General features: G+C 34.4%; 1 long non-coding RNA gene across 2 annotated transcripts in view; it reads left to right on the top strand.

Annotated features, from left to right (window-relative positions):
• The window catches only part of LOC115941682 (uncharacterized), a 48,183-nt gene extending 39,553 nt beyond the window's left edge, over positions 1-8,630 (top strand). Inside the window, exons 3-4 of one of the 2 annotated variants that reach the window (XR_014141275.1) lie at positions 762-865; positions 8,257-8,630. This is a non-coding gene — a long non-coding RNA (uncharacterized LOC115941682). The remainder of the gene's footprint in view (positions 1-761; positions 866-8,256) is intronic. The other variant, XR_014141276.1, reaches the window with a different exon arrangement.
• The last annotated feature ends 397 nt before the right edge of the window (positions 8,631-9,027 follow it).

Raw genomic sequence — 9,027 nt, 5'->3', positions numbered from 1 at the left:
CATATGATACATGTCTTTCTCTGTTTGACTTATTTCACTCAACATAATACCCTCCAGTTCCATCCACGTCGTTGCAAATGGCAAGATCTCATTCCTTTTGATGGCTGCATAATATTCCATTGTATATATATACCACATCTTCAAAGAAGGCTTTTTGGAGGAAATTAAATCTAAAGTGGAATCTAAAGGGTGAATAAAGAGGAAATACCAAGCAAATGGAGGTGAGAGTGTTTAAGTTAGAGTGATGATCATGTGTTCTTCAGAGAGAACTGAAAAATAAGCAGCCTGAATGTTGGCAGTTTGGATAGATCAGTGTTTGGCAGGAAGCGGTTGGTGGCCTGAAAGCTTGGAATTATTTTTTGAGGGTTTGGGATTTTATGCAGAAAGCATAGGGACATTCTTCATCAGGAAGTGACCAGGGGATGATGTGATTAAATCAGTAAAATCAGACAGTGGTTAGCCAAGTAGAGGGTTACTTGTTTGATAGGAGATTTATAGAACTTGACTGATGTTTGGGTTTTGAGGAGGTGGGTTTTAATCGGCATAAAAGGAGGTGCCTGGATGGATGCTGGAGCCATCAATAGAAAGAATTTAGAAAGAGAAAACGTAGAGAAAAATTCAATGTATGTTACTCTAATGTTTCTTTGCAGGAACTACTCCCTCTTCTACGGCAGCTAGAGCCCAATTCCAGAAAATTTTTTGAGTCTTACTTATTAGACAATTCTGTGTGGCTAAGCTATCCTCTGAAATATGTGTTTAAGTTTCAGAAGCTGACTGATAGGCCCATGGCCCGATATGGAATCTTCTGGGATGAAATAACTAAAAATGATAAAATTTCAGGTCCTCTTGGTGGCTTCTGTGATAGGTAAGAAACAGCCTGATGAGGACAACTTTCTCTACTTCTATGAGTTTGTTGATTTTTTTTTGTAATGTTTATTTTCAATTTAAGTGATTTCCACTCTTAAATTTTCATTCTACTAATTTGTTCTTTTTTCCACCTTCTTATGGTGGTAGCCTAGTTCTTTGATTTTAAACATTTTTCCCTTTCTAGTATAGGCATGATAGCTATAATTTTTCCTCTAAGAACAATTACAGTGGCATCAAATTCTGATATGTTGTGTTTTCATTATCATTCAGTGTGAAATATTTTCTTATTTCCCTTGGCATTTCTTCCTTGACCCTTTGTTATTTCAATGTATTTTACTAAATTTCTAAATATTTGGGAATTATCTCATTGCTATCGATTTCTTATTTAATTCCATTATTATCTAAAAACAAACATTATATGCCTTAAATCCTTTTAAATATATATTAAGTATATCCTATGCCTGGCATATGGTCAGTATTGGTGAATGGTCAATATGCACTTGAAAATAACTATAATCTGCCTTGTGTAGTGGAGTACTCTATAAATGTTAGTTAGGTCAACTTGCTTGATAATGTTTCTTAAATATTCTGTATCCATATCTTGCTCTCAAAAGTACAGGTTCAGCTAAAATACAGATTAGATTAATCCAGCCCCTCATACTGTGTCTTGACAGAAGAAGAGCCATGCCTTTTTGTGAAAATTTTTTTTAATTTCTATCTCTACTTATATTTTACATAAATACCTAACATACCTTTTTAAAATACTGGATATATGAAGAATCAAACAAATGTGGCTTATGATCAAAAAAGTAAACAGTCATTATACCTATATAAGAGATGGCCCCAATTAGGGAATTATAAGACCAATTTGAAAATACTGTTTTAATAAATATGTTATAGGATCCAGTGAAAAAGGTATTTAGAAAACAACACAGAGACACATTATCGTAAAATTCCTGAAAAATAAAGTCTAAATAGCAGCCAGAGGGAAAAATACCTTATATATAGGGGAACAATGATAAGTTTACACTGATTTTGCAGCAGAATCCATGGAGCATGGAACACAATGGACTTATATATTTAAATTGTTGATAGCAAAATCTTGTCAACTTAGAATTCCATGTGAACCAAAAAAAAAAAAAAAATACTTCAAAAATAGGCAAAGTAAAAATATTTTCAGATATAAAAATTGAGAGATATTTGTGTCTCCAGCAAGCCTGGCTAAAATAAATGCTCAAAGAAATCCTGTAAGATAAAGGGAAATATTACTAGATGGAAGTCTTTATCTGCAGGAACTTAAAAGAACACCACAAATAGTAAATATATGAGTAAATATATAAGAAGACTTGAAGTATCTTTATTTCAGGTATAAATCTGTATCTATTTTAAAATATTTTAAATACTAAAGACATTTTAAAGCAAAGATGAAATCACTACATTATAGGGATTAATAATGTGTGTGGAAGGAAAATATCTGACAAGTGTGCAAAAGATGTGAGGCATTGATTTCCTTTGTTGGATATTGTGTTTTATTTTTGTTTTTTTAAAAGATTTTATTTATTTATTTGACAGAGAGAGAGATAGCGAGAGCAGGAACACAAGCAGGGGGAGTGGGAGAGGGAGAAGCAGGCTTCTCGCCGAGCAGGGAGCCTGATGCAGGGCTCTATCCCAGGACCCTAGGATCATGACCTGAGCCGAAGGCAGATGCTTAACAACTGAGCCACCCAGGCACCCCCTGGATATTGTGTTTTAGTCTATGAATATCTGTCAGCTGTAATCCAAACAGGCTTGAATCAAATCTCTCCCAAGGCAACAGAAGCAAAGCCTATGAAATGGGATTACAAATTTAAGCCTCCTGAAGTTTCCATGGAAATGCCTAGTCCTTGTCTTTCCTCAAGATCACATCGAGGCAGTGGTGTGTTAGCAAACTGGCACTCCAGGGAAAAAAAGGTTCTTAACATGTAGTGTTTGCTGATTTTTATGGTGTGAATACTCTCACTATGACCAATTTCAAGCTACTAATAATTTAACAACCTGCTCATAAAATTCCTGATTATCAGTTGGCTGTCATGCACAGAACTAGGTATCTTCAATCCCACTGAGTCCACATCTCTACACTTCCTTGATATGGCCTCTTCTCACTCTCTTGTGGAGTTTGTTCTATCAGTCCTCAGGTTGATTTCTTGGGTATTCAGAATGATTTGAAAGTTATCTTGTTGTGTTTGAGAGATGATATGAGCCTAGGGTTCTCCTACTATGCTGCCATCTTAGTTTCCCCACTGTTTACCAATTTTTAAATGCATTTCTACTGTGTATGAATTTTCTTGGTGTCCTTCTTCTGAAAATGTCTTTACTTCCCCTTCATTCTTAAAGGATATTTTCACTGTATATAGGATTCTGGATTCAAAGTTCTTTTCTTTCAGCAGTTGAAAAATGTAAGCCACTTCCGTCTGGCCTCTATGGTTTATGATTAGAAATGCACAGTCATTTGAATCATTATTCACCTAAGGTAAAACATTTTTTTCTAACCATTCCAAGATTTCTTTTTTTGTCTTTAGTTTTTAACAGTTTGATTATGACATGTCTGGAAATGTGTTTCTTTGGGTTTACCTCTTTAGGGTTCACTGATCTTGAATCTGCAGGCTTATGCCTTTTGACAAACTTTAAAACTTTAGAGCCTTTATTTTTTAATTTTTCAGCCATGCTCTCTCCTCTCTTTTTAAGACTCCAATGATAGGTATGTTAGATCTTTTGTCATTGTCACACAGGTCCCTGAGGCATTCAGGGACTGTTTATGCTGTTTTTCAAATTGGATCATTTCTATTGATTTATCTTATCAAACTTATCAAAGTTTGCTGACTTTGTTTCTCTTTTATCTCAATTATGTTATTCAGTCCTTCCAGGGAGTTTTTAATTCGATTATTGTAATTTTTCCATTCTAGCATTTCTATTTGGGTTTTCATTACCACTTCTATCTATTTACTGATACTTTCTACATTAAACTTTGTTTCAAGTATGTTCATAATTGCTCAATCAAATGCTTTTTATGACAGTTCTTTAAGTCTTTATCATATATTTCCAGCGTCTGTGTCATCCCTTTGTTGTTAGCTGTTTGTCTTTTCCCATGAAAGTTAAAGTATCTGTGGTTCTGTGTATGTCAAAGTAATTGGGGTTTTACTCTGAACAGTTTGAGTGTTATGTCCTGAGACTTTGGATCTGGTTAAATTTTATAAACAATATTAATATTTTTGTTTTAGCAGGCACTCAGTTTGGTTAGGTCAAGCTGCAAGTTTCAACCTGCCCTCTGTGGGCTGTAGTTCCACTATCAGTTCAGTTTTCTAAACCTTTGCAGTGCTATTTGGATTTGTTTCACACGTGTACTACCTAGTGGTTATTCTGGGACCTGGACAGTGGTCTATCAGGTAGCAAAATTCTCAAAGTCTTTGGTAGGCTAATTATGATCAAATCTAAGCATTTGAAAGTTGGAGGTGATCTGAAAAGTTCATAAACAGCTTTATGGAGGCACTTTCCCAAGAATAAGTTCTTTGCCATCTTCCTAGTACTTTTTGGTTTCCTGGGGCTCTCCTTTTCTGTCCTCCAGATAGAAATTACCCACTTCTGTGACTATGTCACTTCACCCCAGAAGTGACATAGAACAGAGAGAGAGTTAAAACAAAAAAGAGGTCACCTGGGTAGCTCAATCCATTGAACATCCAACTCTTGATTTCGGCTCAGGTAATGATCTCAGGGTCGTGAGATCGAGCCCTGCTTCAGAAAGAGGTGTTTCTCCCTGCACTTTTGGAGTTGTAGCTTGTGACCCCTTCTGCTGTAGGATTGCCCTGGGGGCTGAGGCTCAAGAGCACCAAAAAACTGCTAGAACTGATACACAAATTCAGTAAATTTACAGTGTATAAAATCAACACACAAAAATCTGATGCATTTCTATACACCAATAATGAAGCAACAGAAAGAGAAATTAAGAAAGCAATCCCATTTATAATTGCATCAAAAATAATAAAATACCCAGAAATAAACTTCCAAGGAAATGAAAGACTTGTATTCCAAAAAGTATAAAACACTGATGAAAGAAATTGAAGATAACACAAATATTGTTAAAATGTCCATACTACCCAAAGCAATCCACAGATTTAATGCAATCCCTATCAAAATACCAATGGCATTTTTCACAGAACTAGAACAAACAATCCTCAAATTTACATGGAACCACAAAAGACCCTGAATGGCCAGAGCAATTCTGAAAAAGCAAAGCAAAGCTGGAGGCATCACAATTCCAGACCTCAAGTTATATTACAGAGCTGTACTAATCAAAACAGTATGGTAATGACACAAAAATAGACACACAGATCAATGGAACAGAATAAAAAATCCAGAAGCAAGCCCACAACTATATGGTCAATTAATCTTTGACAAAGCAGGAAAGAATATCCATTGGATAAAAGACAGTCTCTTCAACAAATGGTGTTGGCAAAACTGGACAGCGACATGCAAAAGAATGAAACTGGACCATTTTCTTACACCATACGCAAAAACACCTGTGTTTTTTGCTTCAGTTTGACATGATTATATGATCTTCTTTAGCCTGTTAATATGCTGAATTACATTTACTGATTTTTGAATGTTGAACCAGTCTTGCACACATAGAATAAATGTCACTTGATCATGGAGTATAATTATTTTAATAGATTGTTTTATTTGACTTCCTACATTTTATTGAGGATTTTTGCATATATGTTTCAGAGAGAAGTTGTTTTACAGTTTCCCTTTATTGTAATGTCTTTAATTTTCATATCTGAGGAGTTAATACTGGTATCATAGAATGAATTAGGAAGTGTTTCATCTGCTTCTACTGTCTGGAAGTTATTATGAATTTTTAGTATTATTATTATTCCTTAAATTACTGAGAAATGTTACCAGGAAAATCATCTGGGCCCAGTGCTTTGTTTTGGGAAGGTGATTAATTATTGATTAACTTATTCAGATGATCTGTTTCTCCTTGTGTGATATTTTGTAGTTTGTATTTTTAAAGGAGTTAATTCATTTCATTGAAGTTATAAAATGCATGGGCATGAATTTGTTCATGCTCTTCTTGTATGATCCTTTGAATTTCCATGAGAATCAGTAGTACTCCCCTCTCTTTCACATCTCATATTGGTAATATTTTGTGTCTTCTCTCTTTTTTTTATTCATAGTTAGTATGGCTAGACATACTGGCTTTTTCAAAGACCTAGCTTTTGGCTTTGTTAATTTTCTTTGTTTTATGTTTTCACTTTCATTGATTTCTGTCTTAATTTTTATTACTTCGTTTCCTGCTTGCTTTAGGATTACATTGCTTTTTTTCTCCTTTTTTCTAAGGGGGAAATTTAGGTGATTGATTTTAGATATTTCTTGTCTTCTAATATATATATGCATTTATGCTATAAATATCTCTCTAAGTGCTGGTTTTGCTGCATCCCACAAATTTTGAAAAACTATTTTGATTTACATTTTTCTTGAGACTTCTTCACTGATCCATGTATTATTTAGAAGTATGGTGTTATTTCCAAATACTGGGGAGGACTTTTTTTCAGGAGTAGAATTTAGTGATTCATCACTTAAATATAACACCCAGTACTCATCACAACAAGTACCACTGGGGAGGATTTTCTAGCTATCTTTCTGTTACTGATTTACAGTTTAATTCCGTTATGGCCTGAGAACATTATATGGTTTCTATTCTTTATATTTGTTAAGAGATGGGGGGGTTTTTTGGCCCAGAATGAGGTCTATTTTAGTAAATGTTCCATATGAACTTAAGAAGAAATGCATCTTGTTCTTTGGGAAAGAGCATTCTACAAATGTAATTAGATGAAGTTGGGTGATCATGCTGTTTAGGTCAACTGCCTTATTGACTTTCTGTCTGCTTGATTTATCTATTACTGACAGAGGGGTATGGAAGTCTCTAACTACAATAGAACTTGCAGTTCTATCAGTTTCAGACTCAGGTAATTTAATATTCTAAGTGCATACACAAAAAAGATTGTTTTATCTTCTTGGAGAAATATCCCTGATAATTTTTCTTGTCTGAAATATGTTTAGTCTGAAATTAATATGGCCATTCCAGCTTTGTTTTGATTAGTGTTAGCATAATAGGTCTTTCTGTTAGTAGACTCAGGTCCTTGGACCCAGCAAAAGTAGAAACAAAGCTGGACCCAAAATGTACCAACACAGGCAAGGCTTTATTGGGGTAACAGCTCGAGCTGAAGGGAGACACAGGCACAGCTGGAAAGTGGGCCTGGCTCTCTGAACAATGGCCAGGGAAAGTTTTAAAGGGGCTGAGGTGGGAAATGAGTGATATTTAAGTACATAGGGGAGGGGAAATATAGGAAGTTGGTGGCACAGGCACAGTTGAGGGAACATGCTTCTTCATAATCGTGTATTTCATTTGCCTGTTAAATCTCCACCCCTGAGTGTGATTTTTAGTATTGTAATGAGGGGGAAAGTTGGTGAAAGTTAAGCACTGGGGTCCTTCTTGAGGCTGACCCATTTTGTCCAGTCTTTGCCAGTCTTTGTAGTAAGCATGCTCCTTTCACTAAGCATCCTTCTTCCATATTCCTGCAAAATATTGTCACTTGGGAGGCATAGAATTTTAGTCTTCCTTCCTTCCTTCCTTCCTTTCTCTTTCTTTCTTTCTTTCTTTCTTTCTTTCTTTCTTTCTTTCTTTCTTTCTTTCTTTCTTTCAGATGTAACCAAAGAATGCTGGATTTTATGGTCAAGGTGGAGGGGACCTGAGTCCAGTCCCTGCTCTGTCTCATCTCCATTTTTTACTTTTAAACTTTCTAGGTCTTTTTAATTAAATTGGACTTTGTAGACTACATATAGTTTGGACTTTTTTATCCACTTTGACAATCTCTTTTAATCTCTTTCAAGTAGTGTATTTAAACTATTCATAGTTATGTGTTATTGATATAGTTGGAGTAATATATTTGTAACTTTGTACATTACATCTACATGTACATTACTACACAAAAGTGGCTTTTCTGACTTCTCTAGTTTTAACAAGGCATTTTATTTAATTCCATTTTATTACCTCTTGGCATACCACTAATGCATTTTTTAAAAAATTAGTCCTCATCCTAGAGTTTATGATGTACATATTAAAATAATGAAAATCACCATTAAATAATAATATATATTTCATGTGTAGTGCAGGAATATGATGGCAGAATCCCTCCCTCCAGTTACTTGTAACATTGTTGTCATGCATTTTACTTCTCTCTCTGTTATAACCACTAATACAGTGCTACTATTATTGCTTCAAACACATGGTTATTTTTTCTATCAAGTATGAAAAAGAAAAAATCTATTCATGACTTTTTAATTCCTTTTCAGGCACTCTTCCTGTCTTTATATGGATTCAAGTTTCCGACCAGTACCATTTTTCTTCTGAAGATTTTCTTTTCATGCTTATTCCAGAACATGTCTGCTGATAATGGATTTCCTCATTTTTGTTTGTCTGAAAAGCTTTCATTTTTACCCACTTCTGAAGGTTAATTTTCCTAGACCTAGAATTCTAGGGGTTTTTTTCCTTTTAAAATGTTAAATTTTTTACTCTGCTTTCCTCTTGTTTGTATGTTTACTGACAGTTTTTCCATCGTAATTCTCATCCTTTTTATCTTACATGGAAGGTGATTTTTTTTCCCTCTAGCTTCTTTTAAGATTTTTCTCTTTGCCTTCAGTTTTTCGTAATTAAAATATGATATGCATAGGTGTTTATTTTTCCCACTTACTCGTCTGAGTCTCTGGTTTGCTTTTTATCATTGATTTTGGATAATATACTGCCATTATTCAAATATTTCTTCTGCTCTGTTCTTTCTTCTTATGGTATTCAAATTATGCATATATTATGACTTTTGATATTATCCTGCAATACATTCTGCTCTCTTGTTTGTTTTTTTCTTTCATTGCTTTTTTTTCTCTTTGCCTTTTAGTTTGGGAAGTTTCTATTGACTTCAAGCTCGCTGATTCTTTTCTTGGCTGTGTCTAGTCTACAGATGATCCCATCAAAAGTACTCTTAATTTCTCCTAAAGTATCTATTTTTTTATTTTAATTTTATTTTTTTAAGATTTTATTTATTTATTTGAGAGAGAGCGAGCGCACAG

The sequence above is a fragment of the Leptonychotes weddellii genome, chromosome X (genome assembly GCF_054177405.1).
Source record: "Leptonychotes weddellii isolate Sample4059 chromosome X, ASM5417740v2, whole genome shotgun sequence".
Taxonomy (NCBI): Eukaryota; Metazoa; Chordata; class Mammalia; order Carnivora; family Phocidae; genus Leptonychotes; species Leptonychotes weddellii.
Note: the sequence above shows the minus strand (reverse complement) of the source record. Positions and strands in the feature narration are given on the sequence as shown.